At 41.9% G+C, this 23,646-nt stretch overlaps 7 long non-coding RNA genes across 10 annotated transcripts; all 7 read right to left on the reverse strand.

The window, feature by feature from the left end:
• Positions 1-3,780: 3,780 nt before the first annotated feature.
• Positions 3,781-4,160, reverse strand: LOC116802069. The gene is made up of 3 exons (XR_004362461.1): positions 4,144-4,160; positions 4,060-4,085; positions 3,781-4,001 (listed from the first exon to the last, which is right to left on the reverse strand). It is a non-coding gene; the product is annotated as an uncharacterized LOC116802069 (long non-coding RNA).
• Positions 4,161-9,838: 5,678 nt separating this feature from the next.
• Positions 9,839-10,595, reverse strand: LOC116802056. 2 transcript variants are annotated; one of them, XR_004362455.1, is made up of 5 exons: positions 10,552-10,595; positions 10,208-10,316; positions 10,130-10,154; positions 9,993-10,076; positions 9,839-9,939 (listed from the first exon to the last, which is right to left on the reverse strand). It is a non-coding gene; the product is annotated as an uncharacterized LOC116802056 (long non-coding RNA). The 2 variants fall into 2 exon arrangements; XR_004362454.1 differs by having other exon boundaries at positions 9,993-10,083.
• A 93-nt stretch (positions 10,596-10,688) lies between these two features.
• On the reverse strand, positions 10,689-10,977 carry LOC116802058. The gene is made up of 3 exons (XR_004362456.1): positions 10,888-10,977; positions 10,767-10,834; positions 10,689-10,713 (listed from the first exon to the last, which is right to left on the reverse strand). It is a non-coding gene; the product is annotated as an uncharacterized LOC116802058 (long non-coding RNA).
• Positions 10,978-11,046: 69 nt separating this feature from the next.
• On the reverse strand, positions 11,047-11,931 carry LOC116802052. Of its 3 annotated transcripts, XR_004362448.1 has the most exons (5): positions 11,895-11,931; positions 11,378-11,809; positions 11,291-11,316; positions 11,194-11,209; positions 11,047-11,135 (listed from the first exon to the last, which is right to left on the reverse strand). It is a non-coding gene; the product is annotated as an uncharacterized LOC116802052 (long non-coding RNA). The 3 variants fall into 3 exon arrangements; XR_004362447.1 differs by lacking the exon at positions 11,895-11,931 and having other exon boundaries at positions 11,378-11,876; XR_004362449.1 differs by lacking the exons at positions 11,194-11,209; positions 11,895-11,931 and having other exon boundaries at positions 11,048-11,135; positions 11,378-11,876.
• Positions 11,932-13,023: 1,092 nt separating this feature from the next.
• On the reverse strand, positions 13,024-13,855 carry LOC116802064. Its single transcript, XR_004362458.1, has 4 exons — positions 13,723-13,855; positions 13,460-13,661; positions 13,274-13,322; positions 13,024-13,219 (listed from the first exon to the last, which is right to left on the reverse strand). It is a non-coding gene; the product is annotated as an uncharacterized LOC116802064 (long non-coding RNA).
• A 6-nt stretch (positions 13,856-13,861) lies between these two features.
• LOC116802066 lies at positions 13,862-14,402 on the reverse strand. Its single transcript, XR_004362459.1, has 3 exons — positions 14,377-14,402; positions 14,052-14,307; positions 13,862-13,982 (listed from the first exon to the last, which is right to left on the reverse strand). It is a non-coding gene; the product is annotated as an uncharacterized LOC116802066 (long non-coding RNA).
• Positions 14,403-18,321: 3,919 nt separating this feature from the next.
• On the reverse strand, positions 18,322-19,114 carry LOC116802061. Its single transcript, XR_004362457.1, has 3 exons — positions 19,077-19,114; positions 18,741-19,006; positions 18,322-18,683 (listed from the first exon to the last, which is right to left on the reverse strand). It is a non-coding gene; the product is annotated as an uncharacterized LOC116802061 (long non-coding RNA).
• Positions 19,115-23,646: the final 4,532 nt, after the last annotated feature.

The raw sequence follows: 23,646 nt of genomic DNA on the forward strand, positions 1-23,646 counted from the left end.
AATGTAAACAAAACATGCAAGCTGATAATGTTACCAATCATGTCAATGTCTGAAATCCATGCATATAAAATACTAACTTAAATTTAATACTAACAAACTATGTCCAAGCCCCAAACTCACCCCATGCTATGTTAAACTCAAAAATTCAAATTATTGTACCTACATATTGCATTTATTGTAATCAAAGGCAAAATAAAGTTGTGGATGCGGAACAGAATTCATTCTGTCTCCGTACCTCCACCTACAAAGTAAAAACATAAATGAGGGTGCAGAGAGAACACCAAATGACATAAACTCTCCACTATAAATTACCTGCAACGCTATCCGGACATAAATGTTGCAAGTGGCGCGCAAATTCCCTGCAACACATCTAATACTCACTCCAATGACTCTCGAGGACTCCAGCAACTCGTCCTTCCGTCTTCTGGCGGGGGTACCTGAAAAGAAATAAATTGTACAATATTAGTACTAAATTTCAATGTTTTTGTAAATTAATTTCAATTTATTAATGTAAACAAAACATGCAAGATGATATGTTACCAGTCCATGTCTCTGTCTATAATCTAAAGCCTATGAAAAAAAATACTAACTTAATATTAAATACTAACTATGTCCAAGCCCCAAACTCACCCCATGCAATGTTAAACTCTAAATTCAAATAATTGTACCTACATATTGCATAAAATGTAATCAAAGGCAAAATATTTGTGGATGCGGAAACAGAATTCATTCTGTCTCCGTACCTCCACTTACAAAGAAACACCAACACCGACGATACTCAAAGAGAGTTCATATCTACCTCAGCGACCTGCACTAATGCAACCACAGCCACTAATACGGACACAGTTTTAAGAGCGACAAACCGAACGACGCTATGGGAAATTTCCCCTCTCTCTCACACAGCAACAGCGCAGAGAAAAATCCCAGCCCATCCACCAAAATAGGACTTAATACTTTTTCCCCTCCTTCTTTTACACACACGCAAATAAATAAAGCTGCCGAAACAAATTTAGAAAGCTACTCTAAATCTCCGCGCTTGCCAATTCAAAAACCCAACCCAACAATGATATTGACAGTGGTGAAATTGCTCCACCACTTATACAAATTAACGAAAGCAAGCAGGAGGAAAGACCAAGTACAACTGCCAAAGCTTTCTGGTCAATTTTAACCCTAAACCGGACACTTCTAATCAGCCTAAGCAAAAAACCCACCACTCGCTCTGTAAATACTGGGAAAAGAAGCATTTCCCCTCATCAAAGGAGTGCTTCTTTACGCCCTGATGCTCAGGGTGATTTAAAATTAAAATCCAACAACAGACCCATGCCCACTGTGGGGAATTTATCAACAGCCCGCACCCTTAGCCGGCCTGCTGCCAAGCGGGACTTATTTAAATCACCGCCCAAGAGCCCAGACGAGCAACCCATGAGTTTCTCGGGAAGTGGTTGCTGGAACAGGTCCAATTTTTGTGGCACCCTCAGTTCCGGCTCCAATTACAAAAACCCCGGCCAAGAGAATAACGACGATCTGGACTGCTCCAGTTTCAAGACGCCAAATAAACGAGTATGCGTGACCACCAACTTCAAATCTCCCAGCATTTTTCCACCTCTCACCACACCCGTTTTCCAAAGCAAGGCAGCCAAATCTGTATACGAGGAATCCAAAACCAGGAATCAACACTTACTACAGCCGTTACCCTGCAGCATCAAGCTCCTGCACGCAGCGCAACGACACGTCCCCTCAAAATACAGATCTGAGCTGCCACCTTGGAAACTAGTGCCACAAGCTGCAGAGCGCCACCCATACTCGTTGACGACGTCAAAGAATTGTTCCCGCTCCTGGAAAAGCTAAACTATACAGCAGGAGTCTCCAGCTACACTACCAGGGCAACTGAAGGGAACGGGGTCAGGATTCAGGCTAAGGACATGACCGCCTTCCACAAAATCAAAGATGTCCTTATAGCAAACGGCTTCCTCTATTCACTAACCAGCCAAAGTCTGAGAGGGGCTTCCGAGTAGTAATCAGACATCTCCACCACTCCACTCCATGCTCGTGGATTTTCAAGGAGTTGCTGACACTCGGATTCACCGCGCGCTTCGTCAGAAATATGACGAACCCGGCTACAGGCGGCCCATGCGCATGTTTGAAGTGGAGATCGTCATGGCCAAGGACGGCAGTCATGACAAAATTATCTCACTCAAACAAATCGGTGGGCAAAAAGTGGATATTGAAAGGAAAAACAGGACACGGGAGCCGGTCCAATGCTACAGATGCCAGGGCTACAGGCATGCCAAAAACTCGTGCATGAGACCACCAAAATGCATGAAATGCGCTGGCAACCACCTGTCATCCTGTTGCACCAAGCCAAGAACCACCCCTGCTACCTGCGTCAACTGCTCTGGAGAGCACATTAGTGCATACAAGGGATGCCCCGTTTACAAGGCAGAAAAACAAAAGCTTGCGGCCAACAACATTGACACAAACAAAATACGCACAATTAAAGACGCAACTAACAACTTCTATAGACGTCAAGGCCCTCCTCCACGCAATAATACCCACGGCTGCCACACAGCTCAGCGATCCTGAACAGATCAATCGCTGAAGCTCGCCAGGAGGCAGCCAGAAAGTCGATGTTAAATCCTTTCCGCCAAAATATGAACGACAGAAGGCCACGTTCTTCTTCCCACGACACTGCCATTCAAAGCCGGCTGAATAAATGGCGCCGAAACATTAACAAGATACCCAAAAAGGGTAGGACAATTTCTAAAAACAACGCAAAGCCAAGAATGGCACCCAAGACAAGCAACCCAGCGCAAAGACATCTAGAAAATTACCAGGACATGCTCCGAAAACAAAGGAGCGAAGAGAATGACAAGGAACCTGAAAAAGGCACTCCAAATCCCATGCAAGCTAGCAATGACAGCCCTCCGACCACCAGCAGAGCTGCCAGAGCTAGTATTATACAAAGAGTTATTGATGTAGCCACACCATCGCCAAGAAACTCCAATCATTTCTTAAAAAAAGGATCATCGGACGACCCCACAAGAAATTTAGCAATTAGAGTCGACAATTTAGAAAAGAAAATCGACATTTTATTGGCATTAATTACTCAAGGAAGAGACAACAATCTTGACATGGATACATCCAATTAAATTTACAAATACTTATATCTATTAAAACGACATTTTATAAAGCTTCAAAATCAGTCCCCAAATTGCATAATTTTCCTCAGTCTGTATCTTCAAAGAATTCTCTCCTAACCTGTAATGAAAGGAAAACAAATAAGAATGCAATACATAAATTAATCAAGGACACATAAATAATAACAAACCTGACAGACAAAGTAGCAGATGCTAGTGGACAGCTCCATCCTGCTGACGACAAGCACGTAGCTCCAGCTTCAAAGACATCAACTATTGAAACAAAGGAACACAAGCTATTACTGGGAAATTTATATTTAAAATGTAATACTTATCTAATTGCAAACTTGATGACTCCAAAATTGCGGCATTCCAGCTGCAATAACACAATAACAAGAGCCACCAACTTAGCCCTCACAAAACGTACCTGAAAAGCAAAAAATCAACGCAATTATAAAAGCAATAAATACTCCCAAGACTAGTTTCGTCCTAAAGTACCTGAAAAACAATAATAAACGCTACTATATAAACAAAGATACACCAAAATAATACTTACCTTAAATTAAATTCCACTCAATGCACCTGAAACAACAAAAATTAATGCAAACATAATTAACAAATAGCATATATAATACTTACCAAATACTATTCTTGCATCCATTTCCATGCCTATTTAGTTGCGGCGGCCCTCTGCAACAAACCTCGAACCGGCGGCCCAAGCTGCCACTCCTGGCGATACGGCCACAAGACGCGGCGCACCTGGGCCTCCAACTTAGCCCTCACAAAACGTACCTGAAAAGCAAAAATCAACGCAATTATTAAATCAATAAATACTCACCCAAGACTAGTTTCCTCCTTAAGTACCTGAAAAACAATAACAAACGCTACTATATAAACAAATATACACAAATATAATACTTACCTTAAATTAATTTCCACTCAATGTACCTGAAACAACAAAAATTAATGCAATCATCAAATAACAACCAACAAATATTATACTTACCAAATTCTATTTTTACATCCATTTCCATGGCAATCTCGTTGCGGCGGCTCTCTGCAACAAATCTCGAACCGGCGGCCCCAAGCAACCAATCCTGAAGCTATGGCCACAAGACGCGATGCACCTGGCTCCCTTCGGTGATTGTCCGAACTACAATCCCCACAGACGACTTCTCTGCCACGAGACGAACTCCACGACCATAATGCCAGCAGCTCAATTAAAACGCATTGACGGCTGCGTTGGACAACTCGCAACTCCTCTTCCTGACGACCGGCAATATGCATCTGCAATACAAACGAACTCATTAAACAATTACATAAAACTGCCATTGACGATATAACGGATCTTCACCAAACGACGGCTGCGTGGGATGCCGCAGATGAGAACAAATCACCTGCAACATGTTGCAAGTGACTCGCTTCCAGCGGCCGCAACTGACCACAGCCAACTTACAACAAAACTTACCTGTGATGACTCCCGAGACTTCCCAGCGACTCGGTGCTTCCGTCCTTCTGGCGGAGGTACCTGAAAAGAAATAAATAAAGCAATGTTAGCCTAAAATGTTAATGTTTATTGTAAATTAATTTCATTTTAAAAATGTAAACTAAACATGCAAGTCAATAATGTTACCAATCCATGTCATTGTCTGAAATCCAAGTCTACAAAAATACTAACTATAATTTATACTAACTATGTCCAAGCCCCAAACTCACCCCAAGCTATGTTAAACTCAAAATTCAAATTATTGTACCTATATATTGCATAAAATGTAATCAAAGGCAAAATAAAGTAGTGGATGCGGAACAGAATTCATTCTGTCTCCGTACCTCCACCTGAAATGTAAAAAAATGCAGCATCAATGATCCTGCTCGCAGCGAAACGACGCCTCCCCCTCAAAACACAGATGCAGAGCTGCCACCTTGGAAACTTGTGCCTAAAAGCCGCAGAGCACCTCCCATAATCGTCAACGATATCAAAGAAATTGTCCCGCTACTAGAAAAGTTAAATTATACAGCAGGAGTCTCCAGCTACACCACTAAGGCAATTGAAGGGAACGGGGTCAGGATCCAGGCCAAGGACATGACCGCCTACCAAAAAATCAAAGATGTCCTTACAGCCAACGGCTTCCCTCTATCCACCAACCAGCCAAAGTCCGAGAGAGGTTTCCGAGTAGTAATCAGACATCTCCACCACTCCACTCCATGCTCGTGGATTGTTCAGGAGTTGCTGAAGCTCGGTTTCTCTGCGCGCTTCGTCAGTAATATGACGAATCCGGCTACAGGTGGCCCCATGCGCATGTTTGAAGTGGAGATCGTCATGGCCAAGGACGGCAGTCATGACAAAATTATCTCACTTAAACAAATTGGTGGGCAAAGGGTAGACATTGAAAGAAAAAACAGGACACGGGAGCCGGTCCAGTGCTACAGATGCCAGGGCTACAGGCATGCCAAAAACTCATGCATGAGGCCACCTAGATGCATGAAATGCGCTGGCGATCACCTGTCATCCTATTGCACCAAACCAAAATCCACACCCGCCACTTGCGCTAACTGCTCTGGAGAGCATATAAGTGCGTATAAGGGATGCCCTGCTTATAAGGCTGAAAAACGAAAACTGGCAGTTAACAACATCAACATCAACAAAATACGGACAATCAAGGATGCTAACACAAACAACTATGGTCGACAGTACCCTCCCTCTCGCAACAACACCCCCCGGCTGCCTTTCAGCTCATCATTATTCAATAGGACAACAGCTGAATCCCGTCAAAACACAACAAGAGCATTTTGGAAGAACCCTTTCCGGCAAAACAGAAACGATGAAAGGCAAATCCAGCCTCGCCTATCTTCCCACAACTTGGCCATCCAGAAGCGACTGAGTAAATGGCGCCGCAATCCGGACAATGTCTCCAATAAAGGCACGATCAATCCCAAAGATAAGCCAAATTCACGACGACCTAACATGACGAGCAACCCGGCACAAAGGCACCTGGAACGCTTCCAGGACAAGCTCCGCAAAGCAAGACGTGAACGCAAGGACCATGAGCCCGAAGAAAAGACAACAAACATAAGGAGAGTAGACGATGGCAGCCCGCCGACCACCAGCAGAGCTGCCAGAGCATTCCTTAAGCCAAGGATTATAGAAGACAACATCCCCACGCCTATGGACACTCACTCTAATCCGCAAAAAAGTCCCTCTGACCACCACAGTAAAAGTCTTACACTACGAGTGGAAAATATTGAAAAGAAAATTGACAGCCTAATGGAACTTTTATTCAAGTGCCTCGAATCTAACAAAGAGCCTACCTTAGCACACCTCATGACCTCCTGAATCTTCAAATCCTTAACGCAAATTAAACTCTCACTATGACTATAAATCTAAACAACGGACAATCTTTCAATACCCTTAAAATAGGATATTGGAACGCATGCGGAATTACTAATAAAACAAATGAACTGGAGGCCTACATTAAAAAAGAAGGTATCCAAATTATGCTAGTAACAGAAACCAGGTTAGAGCGAAATTCCAACGCACTAAACTTCAAAGGTTTCCACACATACCTAGCACAAAACCCTACTTCACACAGAAAAGGCGGCACGGCTACCATCATCAATCAAAACGTTCGACACACCTGCCTTAATCCAATAGAGACTGATTTCTTGCAAAGCGCACCCATAGCACTTATACCTTCAAGTCGCATACGCGCAAACATGACAATTGTTGCCCCAATATACTGCCCACCTGTATTTAAATGGACCACTGAGCAATTCTCAAAGCTTTTTAACCACTTTGACATGCTCCTCGACGGAAAAACTAAATTTATACTTGGCGGCGATTGGAACTGCAAACACAGACTCTGGGGTAACTTTTTATCTTGCGCTAAGGGAAGATCCCTGTCTCAGTCAATCCTTGCAAGAAAAGACCTTGACATAGTGGCCACCGGCCAAGCCACACACTTTCCTTTTGACAAGAAAAAACAGCCCTCTGCATTGGACTTTGCAATCTGCAAGGGCTTCCACACTCAAAGTCTAAAAACCTACTCTACAGATGAACTCAGCTCGGACCACCTCCCTATCCAAATAGTCATATATCCCGACGACACCGACTGGCAACTCAATAACACAACAAACAATGCAATTATACAAAAAAGAACAAATCTCACGAAATTCAAGAAAAATCTAGAAAACAAAATATTACTAAATACGGAAATACGCACAGGACAGGACATTGACGATTGCATAGACATTCTTATCAACAATATAAAATCAGCAGCCAATGAAGCCACCCCATCAAATCGCCCCCAATTATTGCGCAACTACAACTCATCAAGAAGACCCACAAAGCTAAGACTAGATGATGCTACTAAAAGGTTACTAGAGGAGAAAAAGGAGCTAAATAGAATCTTTAGGGCAGTAGGAACTGACGAAGCCCGAAGATGGTTTAAAAACGTGCAAAATAGACTGTCTAAAGAAATCAGAAAGCTCAAACTTAAACTCCTCAACCGCAACCTTCAGGACATTGATACCACCGACCGATATAGAATGCAAAAACTATGGAAAACTACAAACACAATCAAAAAGCAACCCCGACCCTGCTGGCCGATTAAAAAGGACAATGAAGACAACCGCCTAAGAACTGACTACCCCTGGACCAGGACCTTAGATGAAAAAGCTGAAGCTTTTGCAGCCCACCTTGAGTCCCGCTTCAAGCCAAATCAAAATAACGACGCCAAAGACAGGGATTTCGTCAGAAGTGAATTAGAAAAATTCAGATCTTTAGATACGAACGGCGAATCTGGTAACAGCACCTTCAAGCCAGTCACGCTGGCCGAACTAAATGAGCTGATAAACTCACTGGAATTAAAAAAAGCCCCAGGAACTGACAATCTTAACAACAAAACCTTAAAAAACCTACCCACCAAAGCCAGATTATACCTAATACTTATTTATAACAACATCCTGAAAATTGGACATTTCCCAAACAAATGGAAGCACGCAAGCATCTCAATGATTCCCAAACCAGGGAAATCACCTTTTGCTCTAAATTCCTACCGACCAATTAGCTTACTCTCTGGCCTTTCTAAACTACTCGAAAGAATACTACTGAAACGACTGTACGACATTGATTACTTTGCCAAAGCAATCCCATCCCACCAATTCGGATTCAGAAAGGACCACGGAACGGAACATCAGCTAGCCAGGGTGACTCAATTTATTCTAAAAGCCTTTGAAGAGAAAGATGTCTGCTCTGCCACTTTCCTTGACATTACGGAAGCCTTTGACAGAGTCTGGCACGACGGCCTACTATATAAATTATCCAGACTCATTCCCAGATACCTATTTGACCTACTTGAAAACTATTTATCTAATAGAACCTTCTCTGTCAGGATCGACGGTGAAACGACGTCTAGGATAGGTAAAATTAGAGCAGGAGTTCCTCAGGGCAGCATACTGGGCCCGGTCCTCTACTCAATATACTCATCTGATATGCCCTACCCAATCGTAAAAGACTATATGCGCCACATATCCTTCCCCGATTACAACCAAACAAATACTATCTTAGCTACATATGCAGACGATACCATAATTCTTAGCCGGTCTAAATATACCAATATTGCGATTAACCTAAATCAAAATTACCTTAATGTTTTCTGTAGATGGTCAAAAAAATGGGACATAGCAATTAATGCAAAAAAAACTGGACACATTCTCTTCTCCCTAAAAAGAGAAGAAACAAATACATACACTCCTCCAACAATTAATGGACAAAGAGCCGCCAAATTAAACAAGCAACGCTATCTCGGGCTCATGCTAGATAGAAAACTGACCTTTGGGGCACACATAACGCTGCTAAAAGGAAAAACAATAGCTGCTTACAAAAAACTAGAATGGCTAGTAGGAAAAAATAGCCACCTACCTAAAAACGCAAAGGTTCTCCTCTGGAAACAAATTGTCTCCCCAATCTGGCATTACGCCATTGCAATATGGGGCTCTCTGGTATCGGACACCCAAGCAAATAAAATTCAAACAATGGAAAACAAATTTATCAGACGAATCATTAACGCCAGCAGATATACGAGACAAGCAACCATTAGGACAATTTATAACATTAAATCATTCGAGGAAATTTTTGACAAAGCAAGCCAACGCTACGCCAACTCCCTTACTGACCATGAAAACCCTCTAATAAATGACCTCCTAATCAATGCCTACAAGCCTACCAGACTGGAACCAAGCAGAAGCAGATACGCCAAGCAATTCTCAAAATATTTCCTGCCTCTTCAACAACACCAACCAAAACCACCTGCGGAACCCACCTATAGCTCCATACATGATTATACAAAAAACGAGGAAGCTGAAATAGTCGTCAAAATGAGAACCAAATACAGACAGACCCTTCCAACACTCCTCCTGATTGCTGACCAAGAATTAGAAATAAGGCAATCCATAGCTGAGAAAATGAGAGTGGTAAAGGAAAAAGCCGATAGGAGAAAAGCTTTAGAGAAGGGACCACCAGACAGATGGTGTGAACTCGAAATAAATTATTACAGCAAATTATTCAGAAAAGGACTAAGGACCAGAGAGGAAATTCTTGAATTAATGCTCGGACAACCCACCTCTGTAATCAAAATAGTAATCCCAGACTACGAACCCGAAACTGACCAAAATAAACAGTCTTCATAAATTAATAAAAGCAATTAAAACCAAAATACATTTATTTACAATTAATTAATAATTTATTAAGATACAAGCTACAAACTATAATCGACTGATATAACATTAGCTGCACCCAACGCACCTGAAAACATAAACAAATATTAATGAAATTATAACAACAAACATAATACTTACCTCCAGATTAATCGCAAACTTGTGGAATCCAAAGCCACGGCATCCCAGCAGCGATGGCCTTAATATTAGCTGCTACAAACGTACCTGAAAACTAAAACAAATATTAATGCAATTATAACTACAAACTTAATACTTACCTCCAGACTAATCGCAAACTGGTACCTGAAAACAAAAACAAATATTAATGAAATTAAAATAACAAACACAATACTTACCTCTAGATTAATCGCAAGTGGTCTAATATTTACAATTAATCCCTAATTTATTAAGATACAAGCTACAAACTATAATCGACGGAAATAACATTAGCTGCAACCAACGCACCTGAAAACATAAACCAATATTAATGAAATTATAAAAACAAACATAATACTTACCTCCAGATTAATCGCAAACTTGTAGAATCCAAAACCATTGCATTCCAGCAGCGATGGCCTTAATATTAGCTGCTACAAACGTACCTGAAAACTAAAACAAATATTAATGCAATTATAACTACAAACTACTACAAAACATAAACCAATATTAATGAAATTATAAAAACAAACATAATACTTACCTCCAGATTAATCGCAAACTTGTAGAATCCAAAACCATTGCATTCCAGCAGCGATGGCCTTAATATTAGCTGCTACAAACGTACCTGAAAACTAAAACAAATATTAATGCAATTATAACTACAAACTTAATACTTACCTCCAGACTAATCGCAAACTGGTACCTGAAAACAAAAACAAATATTAATGAAATTAAAATAACAAACACAATACTTACCTCTAGATTAATTGCAAACCTTGGCATACCAGCTGCGACGGCTTTAATATCAGCTGCTACAAACGTACCTGAAAACTTAAACAAATATTAAAGCAATTATAATTACAAACACAATACTTACCTCCAGATTAATCTCAAACGTGAAGAACTCAAAACCACGGGATCTCAGCTGCGACGGCCTCAATAAAAGCTGCAACAAATGTACCTGAAAACAAAAACAAATATTAATGCAATTATAATTACAAACTTATTAATGCAATTATAACAACAAATTTAATACTCACCTCCATATTAATCGCAAGCTTGAAGAACCCAAAAACCACGGCATCACAGCTACGACGGCCTCTAAATTAGCTGCTACAAACGCACCTGAATACAAAACAAAAACAAAAATTTAATACAATTTAAAAACAAACATAATACCCACCTTCAGAACAGCCTACCTAAAAAAAAAAAAAAAACACACCTGAATAACAATAATTAATACAACTATATAAACAAACAAATACAAACATAATACTTACCTCCAAATATCGTTCAGCCTGGGCCCCTGAAAAATACAAAAGAAAACCAATGAAACCACAAAAACAATTAACAAATGTAATACTTACCTAAAATTTATCTTTACATTCATTTCCATGGCCCAAATCGCTGCTACGGTCCCCGACAACAATCCTTGACCCGGAACATCCTGAAACACCACGACCTCTTCCGATGCGGCGGTCCTCGGCAACTTTTCCTGATCTGGAAGCTCCTAGCTGCCAGTCCCGACGCAATGGCCACAGGACGCGGCGCACCGTGCAACCTTCGTTTCCACCACCATGTTGACAGCAGCTCCATTACATCCCAATGACGGCTGCGCGGGATTCTAGCTTCTTCAAAACTTATGCAACTGCTTGCAACACCGACCGGGACGAGCTCGTTGCAAGCGGCGCTCCTCCAGCGGCCACAACAAATCACAGCCAACACACTACAGGCGCCTGCCCGTGATGACTCCTGACGATTCCAACGACTCGGCGCTCCTGTCCTTCTGGCAGGGGTACCTGAAAATAAATAAATTAAACAACAATGATAGTCAAAATTGCAAAATCTATTGTAAAAAGATCCAATTGTTAAATGTAAACAAACCATGCAAATTTTAAAATGTTACCAGTCCATGTTACTGTTGAAATTTAAACTAACAAAATACTACATTAATACTAACTATGTCCAAGCCCCAAACTCACCCCATGCAATGTTAAACTCTAAATTCAAATAATTGTACCTACATATTGCATAAATGTAATCAAAGGCAAAATAAATTGTGGATGCGGAACAGAATTCATTCTGTCTCCGTACCTCCACCTACAAAGTAAAAAACAGTCATGACAAAATTATCTCACTCAAACAAATCGGTGGGCAAAGAGTGGATATTGAAAGGAAAAACAGGACACGGGAGCCGGTCCAGTGCTACAGATGCCAGGGCTTCAGGCATGCCAAGAACTCATGCATGAGGCCACCAAGATGCATGAAATGCGCTGGCGACCACCTGTCATCCTGCTGCACCAAGCCAAGAACCACCCCTGCTACCTGCGTCAACTGCTCTGGAGAGCATATTAGTGCATACAAAGGATGCCCCGTTTACAAGGCCGAAAAACAAAAGCTTGCGGCAAACAACATTGACACAAATAAAATACGTACAATTAAAGACGCAACCAATAACTTTTATAGACGTCAAGGCCCTCCTCCACGCAATAACACCCCTCGGCTGCCACACAGCTCAGCAATCCTGAACAGATCAATCGCTGAAGCCCGCCAGGAAGCAGCCAGAAAGTCGATGTTAAATCCTTTCCGACAAAATATGAACGACAAAAGGCCACGTTTCTCCTCCCATGACTCTGCCATTCAGATGCGGCTGAATAAATGGCGCCGAAACACAAACAAGATACCCAAAAAGGGTAGGACAACTTCAAAAAACAACGCAAAGCCAAGACTGGTATCCAAGACAAGCAACCCAGCGCAAAGACATCTGGAAAATTACCAGGACATGCTCCGAAAGCAAAGGAGTGAAGAAAATTACCAGGAACCTGAAAAAGGTACTTCAAATCCCATGCAAGTTAACAACGACAGCCCTCCCACCACCAGCAGAGCTGCCAGAGCTAGCTTCAAACCAAGATTTATTGATGAAGCCATGCAATCGCCAAGAAATTCCAATCCTAACTCGCAAAAAGACTTCTTGGACGGTCCCACAACTATCTTAGCAAACAGAGTCGACAACTTAGAAAAGAAAATTGACATTTTAATGGCCTTAATCACTCAAGGAATAAACAATAAGCTGGACATGGACACATCCAACTAAATCTACATCTACTTATTTCTATTTAAATAATATATCTATCCGATGGAAAAGCGCACGTCTGTCTGCTTACAAATTCTTCCACTGTCATCACCTTCCTCGACGCAGCCTAATTTATCTGGAATAATAATTCAATTAGTGGATGCACAAAAATAATAAACAATACTCTCACCTCAACGCGCCTGGATAAACAAGCCCAAGACAACGCATTCCAGCTGATCCTGACGAAACGAGGCGGAGAAAATCAACCAGGACATAAAAGATGAATCGGTAGATCGAAATGAAAAGGATTAATGTGGCAGAAACATGATGAATAAAAGGCGACTCGCTGCAGCAATTTATGCACAACGTCACTTACCTGAACTTTCTTGCCACACGTTTCCCGATTAGTATCTCTTATCACCGATGCAATCTACTTGCAGTGCTGCACTGCAATAGACGGGCCATATAAGCTGCCTACGCTTCGCTCAGGGCACTTAGCGCGGAGCTGCAGAATCTATCCATCCGCTACTCTTAAATTCCCTCAGATCGACGAGCGCCTACACTAGAGACGCCAAAACCTGAAAACAAAACAATAACCCAATAAGAAAATAAACAAAGCCAAACAAATAAAGCACTTACCTCAACAAACACAGCCAACTGGTGATCCAACGCAACCAAAAAGAGAAGACGAGCCCTGCAAAGAAAAAACAAAATCGCCATCCTTCGTGATTATAAACACAATAAATTGACAATCTTACAACGCCGTCTCCTCCTCCTGATGCCACTGCACTAACAAGGATTACTATCCCGGAGCTGACATCATATTAAAAATAATTAAAATCCGTCTCCAAATTGTAAAAATTTCCCCAGCACCGTTTTTTCAATGATTTCCTGATAACCTGAAAGGAAAGGAAAATTAATAAGAATATAATACAAAACTAATCAAGGACACACAGAAAAATGCAAACCTGACGAGCTCATCCTGCCGATGAAGCGCACGTAAATCAGGAGACAGGCAGCGCAAAAGCAAAACTAAATCGCCAACTTTCGCGATTTTAAACACAAAAAATTGACAATTTTAGGATGCCGTCTCCATCTCCTGACGCCAAAGCATAAATAAGGATAATTTGCATGGCGCAGATGCCACATCAAAATGCTGCAAATCCTGTCCTTAAATTGTATATTTCTCCTCAGTTCTGTATCTTCGACGAATTTTCCGCTAACCTGTAATGAAAGGAAATTAAATAAGAATGCGATACAAAAATTATCAAGGACACATAAATAATAACAAACCGGACAGACAAAGTAGCAGATGCTAGTGGACGGCCTCATCCTGCTGACGACAAGCACGCAGCTCCAGCTTCCAAGACCACAACTATTGAAACAAGGGAACACAAGCTATTACTGGGAAAAATATAATTATAATATAATACTTATCTAATTGACAACTTGATGACTCCAAAATCGTGGCATTCCAGCTGCAACAACACAATAACAAGGGCCTCCAATTTAGCCCTCACAAAACGTACCTGAAAAGCAAATAAATCAACGCAATTAAAAAAGCAATAAAATACTCACCCCAGACTAGCTTCCTTTTTAAGTACCTGAAAAACAATAATAAACGCAACAATATAAACAAATATACACCAATATAATACTTACCTTAAATTAATTCCACTCAATGTACCTGAAACAATACAAATTAATGCAATCATAATTAACAAATAGCATATATAATACTTACCAAATACTATTTTTGCATCCATTTCCATGGCTATTCCGTTGCGGCGGCTCTCTGCTACAAATCTTAAAACGGCGGCCCCAAGCTGCCAATCCTGACGCTATGGCCACAAGACGCGGCGCACCTGGCTTCCTTCGGTGACAGACCGAGCCACAATCCTCTCTGATGACTTCTTCGCCAAGAGACGACTCCACCACCATATAGACAGCGGCTCTCAAGAAATGCAATGACGGCTGCGTGGGGCAACTCATTGCAACTCCTCTTCCTGACGAACGGCAATTTTATCTGCAATATATTCAAACAATTGCATAAAACTGCCACCGACGATACAACTGATACTCACCTAAAGACGGCAGCGATGGATGCCGATACCAAGAACAACTAACCTGCAATCGCCGGCCGGACAAAATTGTTGCAAGTGGCCCACTTCCAGCGGCCGCAACAGACCACTGCCAAAATGCAACAAAACTTACCTGTGATGACTCCTGAGGCTCTCTGCGACGCGGTGCTCCTGTCCTTCTGATGGGGGTACCTGAAAAGAAATAAATAAAACAATGTTAGTCTAAAATTTTAATGTTTTTTGCAAAATAATTTCATTTTATAAATGTAAGCAAAACATGCAAGCTGATAATGTTACCAATCATGTCAATGTCTGAAATCCATGCCTAAAAAATACTAACTTAAAAATTAATACTAACAAACTATGTCCAAGCCCCAAACTCACCCCAAGCTATGTTAAACTCAAAAATTCAAATTATTGTACCTACATATTGCATTTATTGTAATCAAAGGCAAAATAAAATTGTGGATGCGGAACAGAATTCATTCTGTCTCCGTACCTCCACCTACAAAGTAAAAAATTTATACCACCACAACTATTGCAATATTTTTTATTTTTAATAAAATAATATATATTTCAAATAAAATAAAAAACAAGCATGTCCAGTTCTGACCACCTTTTCTCTGAAGACGAGGTACTTTCAATTTCCTCTAGCGAGCAATCTTCCCCTATTCACGTAAATATTTCGCCTATGTCTCACGGGTCTGGCAATTCCCTGGTTAATAACACCAATATTAACCAGAAGAAATTGCCTTTAAATCAAAAGAAAAGCCCAAATAATTCTTCTTGGGTAGCCATGAATTTCTTTAATTCCCTTTCTCTGAATATGAAAGAGAATATAAATGCCAAAAATGCCCAAAGAGACCCCCTCTCGATCACCAATACTGCTGCAGTCAATGTTGGCGCCAAAAGCAGCATCTCGAAGGGGAAATCGCCTTCTTCTCCTCCATTCTCTTCACAAATACAAAAGCGAAATTCACTTCCCACAATGACTCATACAAATACATGCGCACACTCAAACAACTACGCTACTCAAAGACAGTTTTTATCCACCACAGCGACCTGCACCAATGCAGCCGCAGCCACTAATACGGACACAGAATCAAGAGGCGCCAAACCGAGCGACGCTATGGGAAATTTCCCCTCTCTACCACACATCGACAACGCAGAGAAAAATCTCAGCTCGTCCACCAAAATTGGACTTAATGCTTTTTCCCCTCCTACTCACACACACACACAAATAAATAAAGCCACCAAAACTCCCGCGCTTGCCAATCTTGACTCTTATCTCAAAAAAGCCAATGATATTGACAGTGGGGAAATCGATTCCCCACTTATACAAATTAACGAAAGCAAGCAGGAGGAAAGGCCTAGTACAACCGTCAACGCTTTTTGGTCTATTTTTAACCCTAAGCCAGACATTTCTAAACTCAGCCTAAGCAAGAAACCCACCATTCGCTCTGTAAATACTGGGAAAAGAAGCACTTCCCCTCATTATATGAGTGCTTCTTTAGGCCCTGATGCTCAGGGTGATTTAAAATTAAAATCCAACAACAGACCCATGCCCACTGTGGGGAATTTAACAACAACTCCCAACTTTAGCCGGCCTGCTGCCAAGCGGGACTTATTTAACTCACCGTCCAAGAGCCCAGACGAGCAGCCCATGAGTTTCTCGGAAGTGGTTGCTGGAACAGGTCCAATTTTTGTGGCACCCTCAGTTCCGGCTCCAATTACGAAAACCCCGGCCAAGAGAACTAACGACGATCTGGACTGCTCCAGTTTCAAGACGCCAAATAAACGATTATGCGTGACCACCAATTTCAAATCTCCCAGCATTTTCCCACCTCTCACCACACCCGTTTTCCAAAGCAAGGCAGCCAAATCTGTATATGAGGAATCCAAAACCAGGAATCGACTCTCACACCAGCCGTTACCCTGCCGCACCAATGCTCCTGCACGCAGCGCAACGACGACACCCCCTCAAAATACAGATGCTGAGCTGCCACCTTGGAAACTTGTGCCACTAAGCTGCAGAGCGCCACCCATACTCGTTGACGACGTCAAAGAAATTGTCCCGCTCCTGGAAAAGCTAAACTATACAGCAGGAGTCTCCAGTTACACCACCAGGGCAACTGAAGGGAACGGGGTCAGGATCCAGGCTAAGGACATGATCGCCTACCACAAAATCAAAGATGTCCTTATAGCAAACGGCTTTCCTCTATTCACTAACCAGCCAAAGTCCGAGAGGGGCTTCCGAGTAGTAATCAGACATCTCCACCACTCCACTCCATGCTCGTGGATTGTCAAGGAGTTGCTGACGCTCGGATTCTCAGCGCGCTTCGTCAGAAATATGACGAACCCGGCTACAGGTGGCCCCATGCGCATGTTTGAAGTGGAGATCGTCACGGCCAAGGACGGCAGTCATGACAAAATCATCTCACTCAAACAAATCGGTGGGCAAAGAGTGGATATTGAAAGGAAAAACAGGACACGGGAGCCGGTCCAATGCTACAGATGCCAGGGCTACAGGCATGCCAAAAACTCGTGCATGAGACCACCAAAATGCATGAAATGCGCTGGCGACCACCTGTCATCCTGTTGCACCAAGCCAAGAACCACCCCTGCTACCTGCGTCAACTGCTCTGGAGAGCACATTAGTGCATACAAGGGATGCCCCGTTTACAAGGCAGAAAAACAAAAGCTTGCGGCCAACAACATTGACACAAACAAAATACGCACAATTAAAGACGCAACTAACAACTTCTATAGACGTCAAGGCCCTCCTCCACGCAATAATACCCCACGGCTGCCACACAGCTCAGCGATCCTGAACAGATCAATCGCTGAAGCTCGCCAGGAGGCAGCCAGAAAGTCAATGTCAAATCCTTTCCGACAAAATATTAACGACAGAAGGCCACGATTTTCCTCGCATGACACTGCCATTCAGATGCGTCTGAATAAATGGCGCCGAAACTCAAACAATATACCCAAAAAGGGTAGGAAAACTTCAAGAAACAATGCAAAGCCAAGACTGGTATCCAAGACAAGCAATCCAGCGCAAAGGCATCTGGAAAATTACCAGGACATGCTCCGAAAACAAAGGAGTGAAGAAAATGACCAGGAACCTGAAAAAGGTAACTCAAACCCCAGCCAAGCTAGCAATGACAGCCCTCCGACCACCAGCAGAGCTGCCAGAGCTAGTTTTAAACCAAGAGTTATTGATGTAGCCACACCATCGCCAAGAAACTCCAATCATTTCCTACAAAAAGGATTATCGGACGATCCCACAAGAAACTTAGCAAATAGAGTCGACAATTTAGAAAAGAAAATCGACATTTTATTGGCATTAATTACTCAAGGAAGAGACAACAATCTTGACATGGATACATCCAATTAAATTACAAATACTTATATCTATTAAAACGACATCTTTATCTGATGAAAAAGCGCACTTCTGTCTGCCTCCAAACTCTCTCAAAACTCAGACTGACGAGCGCCTACAAGAACTGACGCTAAAACCTAAAAATAAAAAACAATTAATCATTAACAAATTAAACAACAATCAAATGCACTTACCTACTTGACCACAGCCAACTGCTGATCCACATCTAACGCAACCGACAAGAGGAGGCGGGCTTCGCAAAAACATAATGAAATCGCCACTTTTCGCGACTATAAACACTAAAAATTAATAATCCTAAGACGCCGTCTCCACCTCCTGATGCCATTGCACTAATTAGGATCACTAGCGCGGAGCTGACACCACATTTAAAAGCTTCAAAATCTGTCCCCAAATTGCATAATTTTCCTCAGGGTGTATCTTCAAAGAATTCCTTCCTAACCTGTAATGAAAGGAAAACAAATAAGAATGCAATACATAAATTAATCAAGGACACATAAATAATAACAAACCGGACAGACAAAGTAGCAGATGCTAGTGGACAGCTCCATCCTGCTGATGACAAGCACGCAGCTCCAGCTTCAAAGATTCCAACTATTGAAACAAAGGAACACAAGCTATTACTGGGAAATTTATATTTAAAATGTAATACTTATCTAATTGCAAACTTGTTGACTCCAAAATTGCGGCATTCCAGCTGCAATAACACAATAACAAGGGCCTCCAACTTAGCCCTCACAAAACGTACCTGAAAATCAAAAAATCAACGCAATTATAAAAGCAATAAATACTCCCAAGACTAGTTTCCTCCTAAAGTACCTGAAAAACAATAATAAACGCTACTATATAAACAAATATACACCAATATAGTACTTACCTTAAATTAAATCCCACTCAATGTACCTGAAACTACAAAAAAAAATTAATGCAATCATAAAAAACAAATAACATATATAATACTTACCAAATACTATTTTTGCATCCATTTCCATGCCTATTTCGTTGCGGCGGCCCTCTGCAACAAACCTCGAACCGGCGGCCCCAAGCTGCCACTCCTGGCGATACGGCCACAAGATGCGGCGCATATGGCTTCTCTCGGTGATAGACCGAGCTACAATCCTCACTGACGACTTCACGAGACGAACTCCACCATCATAATGCCAGCAGCTCTACAAAAACGCAATGACAGCTGCGTGGGATTATATTCATGCCACTGACGATACAACTTACCTTCACTAAACTAAACGACCGCGGCGAGGGATGCTGAAACCGAGTACAAATAACCTGCAACACCGGCCGGACATATTTGTTGCAAGTGGCCCACTTCCAGCGGCCGCAACAGACCACTGCAAAAATCCAACAAATCTTACCTGTGATGACTCCTGAGACTTCCCAGCGACTCGGTGCTTCCGTCCTTCTGGCGGGGGTACCTGAAAAGAAATAAATAAAACAATCTTAGCCTAAAATTTTAATGTTTATTGTAAAATAATTTCATTTTAAAAATGTAAACAAAACATACAAGTCAATAATGTTACCAATCCATGTCATTGTCTGAAATCCAAGTCTATAAAAATACTAACTATAACTTAATACTACTTATGTCCAAGCCCCAAACTCACCCCAAGCTATGTTAAACTCCAAAATTCAAATTATTGTACCTATATATTGCATAAAATGTAATCAAAGGCAAAATAAAGTAGTGGATGCGGAACAGAATTCATTCTGTCTCCGTACCTCCACCTGAAATGTAAAAAAAAAAAAAAAAAAAAACAAATCAAATTGCCGCTAATCAGAAAGAAATTCATCGCAACTTTAAATGCAACACAAAATAGGCGCTCAAAATGGGGTTGAATTAATAATGCCTGCCTCTCATTCTGTCTTATATTACCGCATGCCCAAAATGACAACGCACGACAAGGAGAGCAAGAGAGATATTCAGATTGCCTCTCATTTTCTCTCCCATATTATAGGGACCAAAAATGATCGTGTGTGCGAGAGGAGTGCCAACATATTGTACTCTTCGATTTTTTGGCCACATATAATGGCGGCGTACGAGGTGAGAGCAATAACTAGGCCACTCCTCTCTCTTTAGCGACTACTTAGGGTCGCAATATGGAATAAAGGCTGAGACGCAAATTAAATATTTCTATTTTTCGCCCGCCGCCATTTTCAAGTGCGGATCAATAGGAGTAAAAAGGGCGCTTGCAATGCTTGACAGCGAGAGCAAGAAAGATATTTAGATTGCCTCTAATTTTCTCTGCCATATTACCAAGAATGATCGCTTATGCGAGAGGAGTCCCAACATATTGTCCTCTTCGAATTTTTGGCAACCCAAAATGACGGCGGACGAACGAGATGACAATATATTCTGTAGTTACGCCCCGCGTTGATGACAATGAGAAGGAGGAGGAGTGCTATAGGCACACATATAAGCGATCACCGCTTGGCCAGCGTGAGAACTGCTGACCATGCAATTATGTATGTTAGCCCTCAAGTGGGTGCTTGTATTACGCACACACTTGGGCTGGACTGTTTATGTACACATTGCAACAGAATGCTACAATGTGCTTGTATATTATGAGTATATATAGGAACAGTGGTTAACCGATATGTGTGCATACTACAAATCAAATTGCCGCTAATCAGAAAGAAATTCATCGCAACTTTAAATGCAACACAAAATAGGCGCTCAAAATGGGGTTGAATTAATAATGCCTGCCTCTCATTCTGTCTTATATTACCGCATGCCCAAAATGACAACGCACGACAAGGAGAGCAAGAGAGATATTCAGATTGCCTCTCATTTTCTCTCCCATATTATAGGGACCAAAAATGATCGTGTGTGCGAGAGGAGTGCCAACATATTGTACTCTTCGATTTTTTGGCCACATATAATGGCGGCGTACGAGGTGAGAGCAATAACTAGGCCACTCCTCTCTCTTTAGCGACTACTTAGGGTCGCAATATGGAATAAAGGCTGAGACGCAAATTAAATATTTCTATTTTTCGCCCGCCGCCATTTTCAAGTGCGGATCAATAGGAGTAAAAAGGGCGCTTGCAATGCTTGACAGCGAGAGCAAGAAAGATATTTAGATTGCCTCTAATTTTCTCTGCCATATTACCAAGAATGATCGCTTATGCGAGAGGAGTCCCAACATATTGTCCTCTTCGAATTTTTGGCAACCCAAAATGACGGCGGACGAACGAGATGACAATATATTCTGTAGTTACGCCCCGCGTTGATGACAATGAGAAGGAGGAGGAGTGCTATAGGCACACATATAAGCGATCACCGCTTGGCCAGCGTGAGAACTGCTGACCATGCAATTATGTATGTTAGCCCTCAAGTGGGTGCTCGTATTACGCACACACTTGGGCTGGACTGTTTATGTACACATTGCAACAGAATGCTACAATGTGCTTGTATATTATGAGTATATATAGGAACAGTGGTTAACCGATATGTGTGCATACTACAAATCAAATTGCCGCTAATCAGAAAGAAATTCATCGCAACTTTAAATGCAACACAAAATAGGCGCTCAAAATGGGGTTGAATTAATAATGCCTGCCTCTCATTCTGTCTTATATTACCGCATGCCCAAAATGACAACGCACGACAAGGAGAGCAAGAGAGATATTCAGATTGCCTCTCATTTTCTCTCCCATATTATAGGGACCAAAAATGATCGTGTGTGCGAGAGGAGTGCCAACATATTGTACTCTTCGATTTTTTGGCCACATATAATGGCGGCGTACGAGGTGAGAGCAATAACTAGGCCACTCCTCTCTCTTTAGCGACTACTTAGGGTCGCAATATGGAATAAAGGCTGAGACGCAAATTAAATATTTCTATTTTTCGCCCGCCGCCATTTTCAAGTGCGGATCAATAGGAGTAAAAAGGGCGCTTGCAATGCTTGACAGCGAGAGCAAGAAAGATATTTAGATTGCCTCTAATTTTCTCTCCCATATTACCAAGAATGATCGCTTATGCGAGAGGAGTCCCAACATATTGTCCTCTTCGAATTTTTGGCAACCCAAAATGACGGCGGACGAACGAGATGACAATATATTCTGTAGTTACGCCCCGCGTTGATGACAATGAGAAGGAGGAGGAGTGCTATAGGCACACATATAAGCGATCACCGCTTGGCCAGCGTGAGAACTGCTGACCATGCAATTATGTATGTTAGCCCTCAAGTGGGTGCTCGTATTACGCACACACTTGGGCTGGACTGTTTATGTACACATTGCAACAGAATGCTACAATGTGCTTGTATATTATGAGTATATATAGGAACAGTGGTTAACCGATATGTGTGCATACTACAAATCAAATTGCCGCTAATCAGAAAGAAATTCATCGCAACTTTAAATGCAACACAAAATAGGCGCTCAAAATGGGGTTGAATTAATAATGCCTGCCTCTCATTCTGTCTTATATTACCGCATGCCCAAAATGACAACGCACGACAAGGAGAGCAAGAGAGATATTCAGATTGCCTCTCATTTTCTCTCCCATATTATAGGGACCAAAAATGATCGTGTGTGCGAGAGGAGTGCCAACATATTGTACTCTTCGATTTTTTGGCCACATATAATGGCGGCGTACGAGGTGAGAGCAATAACTAGGCCACTCCTCTCTCTTTAGCGACTACTTAGGGTCGCAATATGGAATAAAGGCTGAGACGCAAATTAAATATTTCTATTTTTCGCCCGCCGCCATTTTCAAGTGCGGATCAATAGGAGTAAAAAGGGCGCTTGCAATGCTTGACAGCGAGAGCAAGAAAGATATTTAGATTGCCTCTAATTTTCTCTGCCATATTACCAAGAATGATCGCTTATGCGAGAGGAGTCCCAACATATTGTCCTCTTCGAATTTTTGGCAACCCAAAATGACGGCGGACGAACGAGATGACAATATATTCTGTAGTTACGCCCCGCGTTGATGACAATGAGAAGGAGGAGGAGTGCTATAGGCACACATATAAGCGATCACCGCTTGGCCAGCGTGAGAACTGCTGACCATGCAATTATGTATGTTAGCCCTCAAGTGGGTGCTTGTATTACGCACACACTTGG

The sequence above is a fragment of the Drosophila sechellia genome, chromosome 2L (assembly GCF_004382195.2).
Source record: "Drosophila sechellia strain sech25 chromosome 2L, ASM438219v1, whole genome shotgun sequence".
In the NCBI taxonomy this organism is placed as follows: Eukaryota; Metazoa; Arthropoda; class Insecta; order Diptera; family Drosophilidae; genus Drosophila; species Drosophila sechellia.